Source organism: Phacochoerus africanus, chromosome 3, assembly GCF_016906955.1.
Source record: "Phacochoerus africanus isolate WHEZ1 chromosome 3, ROS_Pafr_v1, whole genome shotgun sequence".
NCBI lineage: Eukaryota > Metazoa > Chordata > Mammalia > Artiodactyla > Suidae > Phacochoerus > Phacochoerus africanus.
In genome coordinates, this window is record NC_062546.1 from 64,289,199 (window position 1) to 64,307,030 (window position 17,832).

Sequence of the window (17,832 nt, forward strand, 5' to 3'; positions counted from 1 at the left end):
ATGCATAAGAGCTCAACTATAATACCTTCTCAGAGTCTAGATTTTGTTTTAAATGGCCCTATAATAAGGTGGTTTTGGTGTTTTAGGAATAAGATTATCTGGATGGGGTTAACCAGGATAAGGAGGTTGACTCAACCTGACACTAGGATCCTGCTCTTGGGAGAGGTTTTATAGCAAGATTTCAATATACTCAAAAACAGTTGAACACTGTGACATTTTATGCTGAAATGCTAATGGTGGAAATATCTTGGGAAAGACAGATAACCGAAAAATGGTACATAATTAAAGTGCTTTGTGTCCCACACATTTTAATGAGTATATAAACTCTTACATTTTTAAAAGAATTAGGTTACCACTTATTGCCAGTAAAAAAAATCCTAGGATCACAGAGTATCATTTCAGTTGCTTTAGTAAGAACTAATCGCAATAACACCCCTACGTGTGAGGGCTGATTATCCGATGGCTTGTTGCTCCAACAGCCTCTGGACTGGGATGGTTAGTTTCCCCAGAAAACGCTTGATGAAAGGACGACTCTTGGCAAATTTGTCTTTAATTTCAATTTCTAAGATATCAGTAAGGAGTGCAAAAAAGGAATATTTCTGAAAACAATTACATAACACGTTCAAAAAGACAAATATGAAATTACACATATCAGTTTATTATCATAGAAAACAGTATCTCTTAAATTTTAACAACATAGAGAAATATCTACAGCCCCTGTCAATTCTTTATTCACTCAGAATCATTAACATTCACAAAGACTAAAAAGCAACAGTTAAGTTAGAATCTGAATGACAAAAAAGTCCTTTTAATCATCTAATGAAAGTGTTATTAAATATTAAATTATGCACAATACAATTTTAGTACTCATTTCATGAACTGTATCTTAATTTTTAAAACATAATATTCCATTTCAGGGTACCTTAGAATTAACCAATACATTTGATCAATAGCAATTTTAATTCCTGATCCTATGGTATTTTGAAGTTGTACCCCACAGGTTAAAATACTCCTTCCCTTAGTGGTTATTCTGTAGGAACATCTACAGAGTGCTATGATTTCCCTGACTTATGTTAAAATAAAATAATGTTTACATGGAAATTAAAAGGCACACAGGGTCATTTCTTCTGAGACAGAAGAATAAAAGTATGAGGTTAGGCTAAGCTTTGTTGTTTTAAGAATGCCACTGGGGGGAGTTCCCTCATGGCTCAGTGAAAACGAATCTAACTACCATCCTTGAGGACACAGGTTCAATCCCTGGCCTCGCTCAGTGGGTTAAGGATCTGGTGTTGCTGTGAGCTGTGGTGTAGGTTGCAGAAACAGCTCAGATCCTGCGTTGCTGTGGCTGTGGTGTAGGCCAGCACCTGTACACCTGTAGCTCTGATCTGACCCCTAGCTTGGGAACAACCTTACACCACGGGTTAATCCCTAAAAAAAAAATAAAACATAAAAAATAAATAAGAATGCCACTGGAGAAAACTGGATTGTATATTAATAAGGACATAAGATAAAACAGTTTTACTCATTTACAAAGACTATCACATATATTCACCTCATTTTATCTTTAGAAAGATTAAAATTTTCTTTTTAGTGATGAACATCTCAGGAAAAGCAAGTCATGGAGCCAAGAATCTAACCTGAACCATTTCTCTCCTTTCCTGGCTGACAGCATCCAGGCGACCACAGTGACATGAACAGTTCCAGCTAGCTTTACACTTAGGGGTCATTAAGTTTATTTAGTCACAACAATTTAATTTCTCCAAAGGACCATGAAGTTTAGAAACCTGCTTAATGGACAAAACACTTGTTTAGAATAAAAAAACAGTTAAAGCACTACTTCTGCCTCTGAATAACCAGTTATACAAACATTTTAGGCTTCAGTTTCTTGGTCACAAAAATGAAGAGATGATAGTCTCACCCTTACACCCCTGTTACCAGGATTTCACTGGTCACATGGTTTAGAACTTTGCAAATTACTATACCTACTATGTGCCTTCTAAGTGCTCATATTTGAGATAAACTTTGTCTTCTAGGTTTCTAATGGGTTAAATTAAGTTGTTTACCTTTAAGAGTTATTCGGTATTTGGAGATCCTAAGTCATTTTTCAAGCTAAGAATAAGAAACCATGCAATATTTATCTATTTAAATAACCGTAAGAACTGCCCAGAAGAAACATCTCAGTGCGCTGCCAAATTCAAATATCCACGTCTTTTCTCCAATTGGTTTTAGATCCCCTGAAGTATCTCCCTCTCCAATGAAATGCTTGTACAACATTGTTAGAGCATATTATCATCATTATACACTGGGAGAGTGACTTAATTAATGGGGCAACTCCTATGCCAATACAGGTTTGCCCAGAAACACGCATTGACCCTAGCGTGTGAAATGTGCCTTGGCTCCCTGAGAAATGAAGGTAAAACTCATGCTTTGCTCCCTAGATGAGAAATGACATCTCTGGTCTTTCTTTGGCTTTAAATAGTTCTAATGGGAAACCCCTTCTTGATTTCACTAACATGGGGCCCTGTGGTGACTGGTAGCATATGGCAGCTGGGAGGAAGTCTGAAAGAGCATCAATACAATCTGCCATCCCTCACGATGATGACTCCTCAAATGGCTCATTTAATTAACCAAAATCTAGAAATCCAAAAAATATTTGCTAAAGCCTGTAGGAAGAGAGATTCCCTCAATTTGTACTGAATATATGCTAGAACAAAATATCAAAATTTTACATAAAAATGGGATCTATATTACTAATTTTTCCCTCTGTCTCAGGCTCCAACATGGCTTTACAAGGCACTGTAACTGATTCTGTCTTTACAAAAATTTGATATTCTTTCATCTTGAATGTTTTGCTTGCTTTTGATTTAAAAAAAAGTATTATGGAGTTCCCATCATGGCTCAGTGGCAACAAACCCAACTAGGATCCATGAGGATGCACCTTCGATCCCTGGCCTCAATCAGTGGGTTAAGGATCTGGCATTGTTGTGAGATGTGGCGTAGGTCATACTCAGATCTGGCATGGCTATGACTGTGCTGTAGGCTAGCAGCTGTAGCTCTGATTTGAACCCTAGCCTGGGAACATCCCTATGCCACAGGTGCAGCCCTGAAAAGCAAAAGAAAAAAATTGCATTGAAATATTAATGTGGATCATTCAATTTTGGGGACCCTACAGATCATGCACCCGAGAGAAGAGCCTCACTTGCTTTACCCTAGAAAAGCTAGAAGGGAGCATCTCCTTTTCATTGCACAGAACCTCTAGATACCACATCTGTCCTGCTCACACCCATAAGCAGCTCAGTGAGGCAGGGTCCAACGAAAAGAGATGGAATTGGCTGACTTCCTAAGTGTCAAGAAGACCAGTGACAATCCTCTTACGTCTCGGTGCCAGATTGGATTAGTGGTGTTACTGATGATGGTAGACCTCCTCTCCTGCCCTTGGTGGGCACAGGTAGGGAAACTGCTCTTCTTCCCCAGCTGAATGGACATCTTCAGATAAAGGTCAGGATTGAAGAACATCCCTTTCTTTAGCCCAACTGCCATAAGATCTTTAAAGAAAGACAGAGTGAGAGAGAGGAGGAAGGAGGGAGGGAAAGAGAGAGGGCGAACAAAAGGATAGGAGACAAGATTCATACATCCTGATTAGAATGAGCAGCTCAACATCAATTTGTTCTTAAATAATCACACAGGAAGCTCTAAACAGAAACTACTCGGTAAAACAGTAACAGAGTTATTCACACTGTGATCTCTTAGATAAGGGAGGACAAGTAGGTCATGACTAATTCCAGCAGAGGGTCTCCAAACAGGCTGCAAAATGAAGCCGAACTTTTACTGCCACCTTATATAAAATGACTTTTCCTGGGAACCATTTTGATTGTAACATGTGCATCTTCACCACCTTTTTTTCTCTATGGCTTGGCAACCAGCGATTCCAGAATGTCTTGAGAGAAATCCTTAGCAAATACTGTATTTAAAAAGAAAAAAACAATATGTTCCTTCAGGAGAGAAAAGTGAATCTTCTACATACACATATGACATGCATTGACTTAAGTTTAATTGGGGATGAAACTTCAGAGCACACATTCCAGTTGTGCCCCATTTAAAATGACATAGGTATTCTACAAAGGAAATTAATATTAGGGAAGAAAGGGAGCCCAGAAATATCTTTAAAATTGAATACTATCTGCTAGATTAAATAAATGTAAGCTTATTTTTTTCAATAGCCTTTTAAGTCACTTAAATGTTTGATGAATGTCCCATAATTCATCTCAGATTCACCAGCTGCTACTTCATAGTATGAGAGCTGCTAAAAGTTCAGGCTAAAGTCTATTTAGTGAAGAGACTACCACTTTTAAAAATGAGCAAGCTAGACTTCCCATTGTGGGTCAGTGGTAATGAACCCGACTAGTATCCTTAAGGGATGTGGGTTGGATCCCTGGCCTCACTCAATGGCTTAAGGATATAGTGTTGCCATCAGCTGTGGTGTAGGTTGAAGACTGGCTTGGATCTGGCCTTGCTGTGGCTGTGGTGTAGACTGGAAGCTGTAGCTCCTATTTGGCTGCTAGTCTGGGAACTTCCATGTGCCGTAGCTGCAGCCCTAAAAAGAAAGGAAGAAAAAAAAGCCAAGGCACTTTAGATAAGGTGGTGGATACAAAAATGTCAGGAAATGAAAAGATGGGTTCAGTGGGTTCCCAGTGCCCTTCTGAGAATATCAGTTTGAATAAGGCTGGCCTGAGAACTAAGTGATCTTGAAAGCTTCTGGAAGAATAGACTGTTTCTAGGTAACCTTTTGCAGTTAGGATTAGTGTAGGCAGGCCCTGACCACTGGTTCAAAAAGAAGTTCTGTGGATGGCCTCTGAACCTTGAGAGACCTCTGGATTCCCCAGATTAGCTGGAGAAAAGACCCTGTAGAATAACCTTATATTTAAGGAGGTCACCAGGGTTGTCCTACTCAAGCCCATTTCTGAAACACGGAGTCTTTCTTAGGACAGAATTGGCCTAGGGTTGCCCAAAGAACCTTATTCTCTAGGGAGCGTTCCCTGGAGGAGTGTTTTGTTCACAATGGCCAACAAAAACTTGTAGCCTAGATATGTGAGGCGAAAATAGACCACAACTGTCTAATGACGCCAAACGGGCAGTAGAGGGAGGCAGTCTAATATGTCAGAAAAATTCAACCAAGAGGAACTGGTATTAAGCATACTGCCTGAAATACAGGAAGATTTTTGTTCTGAAAGCCAGTGGCAGAAGAAAAAGACAAGTAAAGAATAAGACAGGAACTTCAGAGAAGCTGCTGTAATCTCATTAGCCTCATGGTCCCCCATCCCTAGCACTTCATAAACTATGCAGTCATTATTAATATAGCATTTGCATTTTAGTCAATTTAATAATGCTACGTGTTTTCACTTGGCTTTATTTAGCATAAAATAGCAATTTACGTTTTTATTTTCTTACCTTTCTTGATTGTGCTTGCCTCAGACTCAAAGACAAAAGAATGATATTCTTTAAATATTAAATCTACTTCTCAACTAGGGATTTCTCTGTAGCTAGCAAGGAATAACATGTACAGTAAAGGCTGCCTTGAAGTCTGACCAAGCTAAATTATTCATGCAAAACATTCCTTTGAACAGAAAGCATCCACCAGAATATAAAGCACAGCAAGGAAAGATGTCACCATTAACACTTTTCTACAAATGACACTGTACAAATAAATCTTCCTTAAAAAAATACAATAAACTCTCAATTATTTGTAGTCTGATTATTCAGTTCACTTTATCCATCTCTTGCCTCTTTTATCCTTTATATATTTTATTGCTCATAAATATCCATGTCACCTAATAGACTAAAGAAGGACTCAAAGTCACAAAGGTATGACAAGTTAAGTATCCCTTTTTGAATTCTTGGAGAAAAGGTTTAAGAGATTCATTAAAACATATCTTTTGTTCTAGCTGTAGCTTTCCATCATTTGTGTCCCTACTTATCCAGAGATAATCAAGAGCAGCACGTTTGCAGAGAGACAGCCTGCAGTGCTTAAATGTTCTCCATAAATATTATCATCCGCTGTTAATATACTGCAACCAAATTAATTTTTTAGAATTACTGTTATAAAGTTACTTTCATCTTCTATAATTTTCAGCCATTTCTATACATCATCTGCAAACAGCTGACTGTATGGTAAGAAATAAAACATATTTCAGGTAACCAAACCTCCATGTGCATAGAGATGGATGTTGGATAAAGTAGTATGTAAAGAAAAAGCATGTGGCTGTGCTCCAAAGCTTATTTCCTACTTTTTAGGAAAACATCCTGAGATTTTCAATTCCTACATGGTCATTCTCCCATGATGAGTTAATTAACATCCCTTCTAAGGTCAAAATCATTATGTGTGTGTGTCATATTTAGAAGTGATGATTTGAAAGCTTAGGGCAATGCTTCTAAACTAAGAAAACCTCAGTCTGGTCAGAGTTTTCTGAACCATGCAGGTTGACTAATTTTCCCTATCTATAAACGAAAGATTTCTGTACCTGCAGCTCCTCAGAACTGTGAGGGTCTGAAGTACAGGTAGCCAAGTGAAATGTTTCCAAGAGACAGAGAGATAAGGGCATGGGGAGGAAAAATTGGGGGATTGGGGGTGGAAATAAGCCAAGGGATATATTTCTCTGAGAAATGCACATGAAAATTGGAAAGTAGATTAGGGGTACTGAGGGTTTTTCTAAAAATCTAGATATATTTATTGCTCCTGCTGTAGCACAATGGGTTAAGACTCAGACTACAGAATCGACCAAAATTTAGCTTTCTAAAATGAAGAAAAAAAGAGAAAATGAGTTGGAAGTGGCAAAAAAAGGAAAAAAAAAGGAAAGAAAAAAAGAATCTGACTGCAGAAACTCAGGTCACTGCAGAAGTACAGGTTCAATCCCAGGCCCAGTACAGTGGCTTGAAATGATCTGACCTTGCTACAGCTCCAACTCAGATTCAATCCCTGGCCCAGGAACTTCCATAGGCCAGAGGTATAGCCATAAAGTTAAAAAATAAAAGAAAATAAAAGAAAAGTAAAAACCTGGATTTTTTAAGATCCTGAAGTCTCCAACCAAACTATATTTATTGGCCAAATTTGAACTATAAGCCAACTAATTTAAAGCTCCTGAGAACCAAAGCAAAGAGACTTTCATAGTAAGGAGAAGGAATGTGCAAGGACAGAATGGATACTCGGAAGGCTGAGGGCTACCCATGAACTAAAGTGCACAGTCCCTCCTATGTGATAATCATGCATCGAATACACGTGTTTTCAAGATAAGCCTTCTTTCACTCCTGAGAATTTCACATCATTTCTTTGCAGCCAAGAAAAAGTGAATCTAATTTAAATTTAAGAAGCAGCTATATAATAATGAAAATAAAACATCTTGCAGTGACAGACATCTGTTAGACTTTATTTTACATGTACTGTAGTGGAGTTGTCTGTTTTAAAAGTCCACTTTAAATACTGATTTTTAAAAAATTATTCTTGACTTTTAAAGAATAGTAAAGACTGCCAGTTAATTAAAAAAAATCAGTGGCCTTCAAACTTTTTTGACACTGATCTATGTATGAAATACACTTACACAGAAACCCATCATATACATACAAGTTGTGCATATTTTTATGGGTGAAAATTTTCAGTTTGTATAAATTGTTGTTCTATGAAAAATATTTCCATTTGATTGTAAACTCTGATGGTTTTTTTTCTATTCTTTTTTAAATTGCTAGTTTCAACTAAATTAATCTTACAAACTACAAATTAGTTCCAACTCACAACCTGAAAAGCAGTGCCTTAGCTGCATGATAAACACACAGGCAATCAGAGTATTTTACCAACTAGAAAATAACAACAAAAATTTGTCTAATCTACTTTCCAATTTTTATGTGCATTTCTCCAGAGAAATATATCGCTTGGCTTTTTTCCCCCCAATTCCCCAATTTTTCCTTTCTCTAGATAAGGTAAGCACAAATTGTTTTCAATAGCCAAAGCTCTACAGTGGGGTTAGCACATGTTACATTACAGCTTTTTAAGTAAGTATATACAGTTATAGTCTTTTATCACCAGAAAACCTGCTAGAAGAAATAATTTCTGAGTTTACATCAGTGATCTAATTATATCACGGTAGGAGATACACTTGAATTTCCAGAGGTATTACCAAAAACAAAGTGGCTTGCATATCCTACATGAGAGTCTGCAGAAAGAAGTGACTATTCATACCTTTGAAATTATACACAAACTGTACACCATCTTTAAGACATCCTTACCTGATGACGTAAAGCTAACGAGTTTCCGAGAATGCTGACTGCCTGCGGCACCTCCTTCCATGCCTTCTGCCACCATCTGCAGAGAAAATCACACGTACCTGAAGTTTCGCAGGAATCTGATCTCTCTCAACCTTCCCAGGGAAGCACATATGTTTGCAAGTATGATTTTTACATCAAACATATATTGCAGTATATGCCTTTCATTTACTACAAATCTTGGAATCCAGACGTTGGTGCAGCACCTCAGAGACAAGACAAATGGTCATATCCTAAATTTAATCTTCACCCAAAATGTAACCAATATGAGCCTCTAAATTCCCTGGGATATGAATCAATCTACTTCATGCTCTTCTATTTCTTTGATAAAAATATACTTGTTATGTAGTAAACATACTTATATTGCTCTTACAATATTAAAACATACCTGTAAGCTAAAAAAATCAAACACAAATCCCTTTAGATTTGTTAGGAGAATCTAGAATAAAGTAAACAGTTGATTTTTATCAGACTCATATATGTATATAATTATCCTCACTTGCTAAATATTTCTGAGTGACCACCATATGGAAGTCTCATCGCCCTTGCAGGCTCCTATTTTATTGTGCTACCAGTACATGGCACATACTATTATAATTAGCAATAATAACAAGTTGCAGTCCTGTTGTATGATATTGCATTGTAAAGCTATTCCTAAAAGCTTCTGAGTAAATTATATCACACTTGAAACAGTCAATTTATAGATCACACATCAGATTAAATATTTCTCTCAATTCATGTCCAATTAGTGCTTAATTTATGCTACACTAGGAAAAATGTTTCATAGTTCTCTAAAAAAGAAGTCCACAATACTGTAAGAAACAGACTTAAAGGTTGAATATTTTTTGAATAGTTAAGAAACAGAAACCACATTTTAATTCTGAAGTTCAGAGATAAACCCTTCCAGCTTATCTTTGTGGCACTCCCTACCTCCTTTAAAAATCATATACTAGGAGTCTCCTTCATGGCAAAGTGGTTAACAAACCTGGCTAGGAACCATGAGGATGTGGGTTCGATCCCTGGCCTCGCTCAGTGGGTTAAGGATCCAGTGTTGCCATGAGCTGTCGTGTAGGCCACAGATGCAGCTCAGATCCCCACTGCTGTGGCTGTGGTGTAGGCCAGCTGTAGCTCTGATTTGCCCCGTAGGCTGGGAACTTCCATATGTCATGGGTGGGGCCCTAAAAAAAAACAAACAAGTAAACAAAATCATACACCACCAAGAGATAAAACTTCCACAAATATAAGTAAAGTCTAGATTCTTCAAAATAAATTCTGTTCAAATTTTTTTTAAAGGTGGGCAGTGATATAACTCATTTAATTATTTTTAATTTTTTTTAAATTGAAGCATAGTTAATTTACAATCTTGTGTTAGTTTCAGGTGTACATCAAAGTGATTCAGTTACACATATATATATTTATATTTTCTATACTTTTTCATATTATTTTCCAGTACAGTTTAAAATAAGATATTGAATAGAGTTCCCTGTGCTATACAGTAGGTCCTTGGTGTTTATCTATTTTATGCATAATTGTGTATCTATGTTAATGCCAACCTCCTAATTTATTGCCCCCCACCCTACTAATTACTTTTATTTTTTTATTTTATTTTTATTTATTTTTATTTTTTTATTTTTTTAATTTTATTTTCCCACTGTACAGCAAGGGGATCAAGTTATCCTTACATGTATACATTTTTCCGCCACCCTTTGTTCTGTTGCAATGTAAGTATCTAGGCATAGTTCTCAATGCTACTCAGCAGGATCTCCTTGTAAATCTATTCTAAGTTGTATCTGATAACCCCAAGCTCTGGATCCCTTCCACTCCCTCTCCCTCCCATCAGGAAGCCACAAGTCTATTTTCCAAGTCCATGATTTTCTTTTCTATGTAGATGTTCATTTGTGCTGGATATTAGATTCCAATTATAAGGGATATCATATGGTATTTGTCTTTGTCTTTCTGGCTCATTTCACTCAGTATGAGAATCTCTAGTTCCATCCATGTCATTCTTTTTCATGGCTGAGTAGTATTCCATTGTGTATATATACCACATCTTCCGAATCCAATCCTCTGTTGATGGACATTTGGATTGTTTCCATGTCCTGGCTATTGCGAATAGTGCTGAAATAAACATGCGGGTGACCCTGCAATCCCACTCTTGGGCATATATCTGTTCAAATTTTGAAAAATAAATTTCTACTTCCTTCTCTACTTCCTGTGCCTTAATCAGAACTATTTTGTGTGACATTTAACTGCTTATTGATTGTCTGACATGTCATTTGCAATATACTAGGGCATCTTTATTTCATTCCATCCAGTTATGGAAGATGTATCTGAGAAACTCTACAGGGAAGGAAATGAACTACCATCCTAATCATATGGTATCCTTTCTCACGTGTCCTTTTCCAATGAATTAAGGATATTAAAAAAAGCTATGTCTTCTCTGTCATTTTACTTTGATGACATCATCATTCATCAGGATACACAGTGATATTTGTCACCTGGAACAGGAAATCCCTTGCTTCAGTGACAGATAAAGGTGACCCTCACTTGCTACCACATATTGTTTCAACAATGCTGCTTCTGAGTTTTCCTGGACTCAATCTATGAAGGGAGTTTATTTAAAAACCTCTCTCTAAACACTGAGTGCAGATTTGTTTGTTATCACTGACGTCTTTATATTGGGTGGTCAGGTTTGGTCTTTCCTGACTCTATTTTCTGGAAGGGTAAAACTGAATTCTCTGTGTACTGTTTCACATGAGCATATTACTGCAATCATGGTGAAGGATACTATTTATCTGAGAATTCTGAAAGGACTATTTCACATTATTAGCTTTTTGCCAAACAAGGAGTTATATTTAAAAATGAGAATTCGAGGGCATTTCCTTTAGTTTCCATAATATCTTGTAACATTTTAAGTAGGTGATGAATGACAACAGACTAGGAATCTTTTCGAAGTCTCACTGACCTTACTTGACATGAAGAGATATCATGTTTTTGGAGGGGACACATTTCCCTGGACAGTGTCGCCTATTTCAGAGGAGGCCACAGTTTTTGAGATGTCCAGCCCAGGAAGGGCAGGTGTGTCTGTGTGTCTGTTTCAGTTGTAGTCTACCTCACTGCTAACCACTTTATAGTCCAGGGTGTGTGTGGTGAAAGCAGATGGAGACAGCGACAGTGATGCTGTCTGGCCACTTCGGTGCTGTCTCTGCTCTATTTAACCAGGAGATGATGAGTCAGAGGGTACAGCATAATGTAGCAAATCAAATGTACTTGTTGAGAGCCAATCCAGTGTCATCAAGCATCAAAAGGTGGTTTCCATTTCCCAACTATTCTTTGTATCTGGTTGTGGAATAATCATACTAAACTGGCTTTGTGAATATCAATGTTGTCTAAATATATATCATATATGTAGGTACCCATTATGCTGTCATAGAAACAGAGCACCCAGCCCACAAGGAAATGACCATGGGCACAGCTTCTCAATAGAGGATACAGACCAAACTACCTCAAGCTTGGTCAGAAATTTACTGACCACAAGTTCTATTAGTCAGCTTTTAAACCAAAATATTCTACTATGATTGCCAATGCTGTATCTCTGAAGCTTTTAAGGCACTCTAAAACCTAGTTGAAGCAAATTAATTATTTTCAACTATCCACAGGCTTTGACAGAATAATCTCAATGCAAAATCAATGGAATGAGATCGATGCTCACCAGGCTGTAGGCGCCCACTGCCTTCATTGATATCTGATCATGGCAACTCCTCAAGTCTAAGAAAATCTGAATCCAGAAAAACCATGTTTGGAAGCTATTATCTAATTTCACACTCAGTTAATTTTCGAAGGCTTTACAATAAATAGCCCCACTTTTCCAATTTTGTGATAGATCTTTTTAGACCATACATTAGAGTATGTTCCAGAGCTTACTATATGACACAGCAGATTTTGTCGTCAACAAGTGTTATTCTCTTTGTGGACCTTCAAAGTCTCATACAATAAATGTGGATTTTTTAAAATATACTTTGTTCACTATAATGGGAATTCCAATATAATTCGAATGTGAGCAGAGTACCTAGATACTGAAAATTCTGCACATACTCTTCCCTCTACGTAAAATGCTCTTCCCTCCCCTTCTTCACCAAAGTAGCTCCTATTCATCCTTCAAGCTGTCCTTGCACACTTGCCTTCTTCAGGTAAGCCTTCCAAGACCTTCCTGATCAGGATGAATCCTGTTAGTATGTGCTCTCATGGTCCCATTTTACTGCCCCTCATGGTAATTATCACTCAAATAAATACAATTTAATTTAATTGATGTTTCTCTCCCCCATCAGACCAGTGAGAGCAAGGACTGTTTTTGCTTATCAGGTTATTCCTAGTGGATATAATGCCTGGAACCTAGCAGCACCAATGAATATTTGTTTGAAAGAATAAATGAAAGGGAAATACTGCTTGATATAGCATTGGTAGGTTGGACAATTTCAAAATGCCATCTTCAGAAATTACTTTCTGAATTTCAGAGAGTCAATCTGTCCACTTGCATACATCTATAAATGTGTACACACATTGTTATGAAGATTCTATATTATGAAAACCAATATTTTTCTTCTAGAGAACACAGGCAACACATTCTCTGACATAAATCATACCAATGTTTTCTTAGGTCATTCTCCCAAGACAATGGAAATAAAAGCAAAAATAAACAAATGGGACCAAATCAAACTTACAAGCTTTTGTAAGCAAAAGAAACCATAAATAAAACAAAAGACAACATACAGACTAGAAGAAAATATTTGCAAATGATGTGACCAACAAGGGCTTAATCTCCAAAACATACAAACATCTCATACAACTTAATAACAAAAAAAAAACAAACAACCCAATTGAAAAATGGGCAGAAGACCTAAAGAGACATTTCTTCAAAGAAGACATACAGGTGGTCAAAAGGCACATGAAAAGATTCTCAACATAGCTAATTATTAGAGAAATGCAAATCAAAATTACAATTCTCACACTGGTCAGAATGGCCATCATTAAAAAGGCTACAAATAACAAACTCTGGAGAGGGTGTGGAGAAACGGGACCCCTCCTACACTGTTGGTAGGAATGTAAACTGGTTCAGCCATCATGGAAAACAGTATGGAGGTTCCTTGAAAAACTAAAAATAGAGTTGCCATGTGAACCTGCAATGCCACTCCTAAATATATGTCCAGACAAAACTATAATTCTAACATATTCGTGCATCCCTATGTCCATAGCAGCACCATTCACAATAGCCAGGATATGGAAACAACCTAAATGTCCATTGACAGATGAAGGGATAAAGAAGGTGTGGTAAAAATATACAATGAAATATATTACTCAGCAATAAAAAAGAATTAAATAATGCCATTTGGAGCAACATGGATGCAACTAGAGATTATTATACCAAGTGAAATGTCTGAAACAGAAAGAGACACCATACGACATCATTTATATGTGGAATCTAAAATACGGCACAAATGAACCTATCTACAAAACAGAAACAGAATCATGGACATAGAGAACAGACTTATGGTTGCCAGGGAAGGGGCAGTAAGGGGCAGATGGATTGGGAGTTGGGGAATAACATATGCAAATTACTACATATAGAGTGGATAAACAACAAGGTCCTATGCATAGCATAGGGAACCACATTCCATGTCCTATAAGAAATTATAATGGAAAAGAATGTGAAAAAGAATGTATACATGTATAACTGCATCACTTCACTGTACAGTAGAAATTAACACAATGTTGTAAATCAACTATACTTCAGTAAAATAAATGTTAAAAAATAAAATAAAACTTCTATAAACATCAAAAAAATTTTTGTGGAGTTACAGCTGTGGCTCAGTGGGTTAAGTATTCATGAGGATGTAGGTTTGATCCTTGTCCTTGAGCAGGAGGTCAAGGACCTGGCATTGCCACAGGCTGTGGGTAATAGATGTTGCTCAGATCCAGTGTTGACATGGCTGTGGTGTAGGCCAGCAGCTTGAGCTCCAATTCGACCCCTAGCCTGGGAACTTCCATATGCCACAGGTGCAGCCTTAAAAAGAAAAAAAAAAGTTTATTCTATATTCATAGCCAGATTTTTATTAATGACATATAAAACCTGAAACAATTTATATATCTTGGACTCTAATAATCTCCCAAACCCTCTGAGTCCAGTACAATGGAGTGCATCTTTGTGAAGCTGTTAGATTCTAACATTAGTTGTTGGAATGAAAAAAAAAATCACAAAAATGTGAAAAGAAATTCTTCGGAAAGTACCATATTGGATATGGATATACTTTCCCTCAAAAATCCAACCCAATCAGTTTCTCCCAAAGCTAAATTAGATATTTATGTCTTTTTTTTTCTTTTTTAGGGCCGCACCTGCAGCATATGGAAGCTCCCAGGCTAGGGGTTGAATCAGGGCTGCAGCTGCCAGCCTACCCCGCAGCCACAGCAACTCAGGATCCAAGCCACATCTGTGACCTATGCAGCAGCTTGCAGCAGGGCCAGATCCTTAACCCACTGAGCGAGGCCAGGGACTGCACCCACACCATCATGGACACTATGTTGGGTTCTTAACCCACTGAGCCACAGTGGGAACTCCTGATATCTTTCTTTAATTGAGGACCTGGTGAAGAGGTTGGCTTCTGTTGAGTAGCCGTGTTATACCAAAAATATGTGTGGTAGGTCTCTTCAGGTACCAGAGTTCAACTTGGCATCAAGCGGGTCCAGCACCAAGATCTCCTGAGGGAACGGAACATTCGTAATCCCATCTCACACTCTCTTTGGAGTGAAAACTACTCCATTTAAATTGTTGTTTTTCTCTTTTACTCTCTGAGCTCATGTAGATTAAATTCACATAAGATGCAATGCCACCATTTCCTACCAATTAGCCACCTAGACAAAGTTTATAAAAACTTCCCACAATGGACACTCACTAATTCACCTCATGAGTGGGTTCCCCAAAGAGCTGACTGTATACGGAATCATTATAAATCAAGTCATATTTTTCTACAGATTTGTCTCACGGATTTAGGTAAGCCATCCTGTAAGTTATTTCCTTCCCCAAAATGGCCTCCACGCTGTTCTGGGTTTCCTTTTTCGTTGTTTCCCATAACCCTGCCAGAGCCGCACAGGCAAAAATAGAAAGCAAAGCCTGGGACTATGGCTGAGGAAGCTCGAGGGGCACTCATCATCACAGCAGGATTCTTCACCGTGATGCAGGGGGTCGTGGCTCACAGGGCTCTACTAAGGCTGTGGTAGTATTTGAAACAGATTTTTATCTCCGCTGCAAATGGATTGGAGAAAAACAATCATTTAAACATGCAAACAAGTCACTGAGGCATCCCCTGAGGAAATCCACTGCACCGCCTCTTAGAAAACCCTGCTCAGGACTCTTTGAGTGACTCCTTCTTTTCCAATCAGAAGCAACAGGTTATACCAATTCCTGCTTGATTTTATATGCTTCTCTGAAACTTTCTAAGAGCACCCCAAATAGACTAGAAAAATAATGTACAAACACAATGTGCCAAAATAAATAGTGCAGAGATAAGAATAAGACCAGCTGCCATTCACTGAGGTGCTCCTGAAGGACCAGATGCAGGGCTACATCTACACCCTGGTTGTTATCTGCCCCTCATGCCAGCCCCACGAGGCAGAAATTCCTGCCCCCATACTACAGATGAAGTGTTGAGGTTTGCTGCAGGTCAAATCAATAGGAATGACAGAGTCAGGACTCAAATCCCCTCTGTCCAATTTCAAAGCCTTCATTCCTAATCTCTACAACATAGACTGTAGCTATCGATGGAAAGAGAAAAGGAGCAGTCTAATACTGCAATAGATTCTGAGGTGAGAGGGTCTGGGAATCTGCATTATGTTAATTTTCCAAATGACTTGAATGCAGCCACTAGACAAGGATCAAATTTAGAAACCACTGGTAAGTATATATCTATATCCCCACAAGTGTGTATGTATATCTGTATATATATGACATAAGTACAGAAGTGTGTGTATATGTCTATATACTATATAATTTGAGCTTGATTAGACAAACCAATACAAATGCCAATTATTGTTTTTGGAAAGTAACTACAATTACCAGGAAGTCAATATGGTCAAAGATAAAACTCAAAGTCATTGAAATTTCTCCATACAGAGAATATCTGAGTCACTGAAGTTTCTGTGTGAGATGCCTTTTTCCCAAGGTGTCATTTAATACAGGCAATGATGCTGATGGGCAGGCCCAGGAGGAGAACCCTAGCCTACAAGAGTGGAATTACTCTCTAAACCGAGTCACCTGGATTATTAAAGTAAGGCCACTCCATGTTAATTTCCCAAGGAAGTTAATCTTGCATTGACTTTTCCAATTATACCAAATGACCTCCTACAGAGTATTCGGTTTGCTTATTTTAAGAGAAAGGGATAATGATTGAAGAAAAATGTTCTTTTAGGAATTTATATAGGAATATTTAGGAATATTACATACGAAAATATGTTTCCCATCAATGAAAAAATACTAATTCTCAAAAAAATATCTATCATGATGTAAAATATTGAGTCTTTCCATCACATTCCTTAATCACAGCACAGTGGTTCGCAATGTAGTTGGCATCATCAAGCAGAAGATTTTTACCATATACCTGTTGAATACCTTCCCAGCACTAGGCCAGACAGTGCAAGGGAATCAGAGAAAGGTTTCTGGTCTACTCAGTGACTTACAGTGTAGCCATGAAGATGACAAAATACAGAAGACAAGAAAGAAAAGGCACAGCACTGAGCAGACATGTGGAGATGGTGGAGAAGATTAGTGAGGGCAGAGTTGAGTCAGAAAGGCCTCACAGAATGGAGTTCCCCTCGTGGCTCAGCAATAACGAACATGACTGGTATCCATGAGGATGTGGGTTTGATCCCTGGCCTCACTCAGTGGGTTAAGGTTCCAGCATTGCCATGAGCTGTAGTGTAGGTCACAGACACAGCTTGGATCTGGCATTGCTGTGGCTGTAGTGTAGGCCAGCAGCTGCAGCTCTGATTTGACCCTTAGCCTGGGAACTTCCATATGCCATGGGTGTGGCCCTAAAAAGCAAAAGCAAAACCAAAACCAAAATAAAGGAAAGGCCTCACAGAACAAACAGTCAGGGCTCAAATGTTCAGCTGAGAAAAATGAGGTTAGAGAGTTAGGCGTGAGGAGTGGCAAGAGCCAAGAAGCAGGAAAAAGCATGCTGGCCTGAGGACCGGCAAGTGGACCTTAGCAGGAATTCCAGCTTTATTATGAGTCCACTGCCTTGGGAGGCCTGCATAAGTGACCTGACTGAGCACTATTCCTCAAATAGTAATAGATGTATAGACCTGAGCAAACCCACCCTCTCATTTGCTTTCCTCCAAGGCCAGTTTCATGTGTTCTGCAACAAAGCTAAGCAACATGCACAGAGCCTATCAAAGGAAAACAAAGTGATGCACAAGGACTGAACTGTGAGGGCATGAGCTCATTAGTATCACATTCTAAATGCGAGGAAA

General features: G+C 38.1%; 1 pseudogene; it reads right to left on the reverse strand.

Annotated features, from left to right (window-relative positions):
• Positions 1-452: 452 nt before the first annotated feature.
• LOC125121914 (E3 ubiquitin-protein ligase HECW2-like) lies at positions 453-16,089 on the reverse strand (annotated as a pseudogene).
• Positions 16,090-17,832: the final 1,743 nt, after the last annotated feature.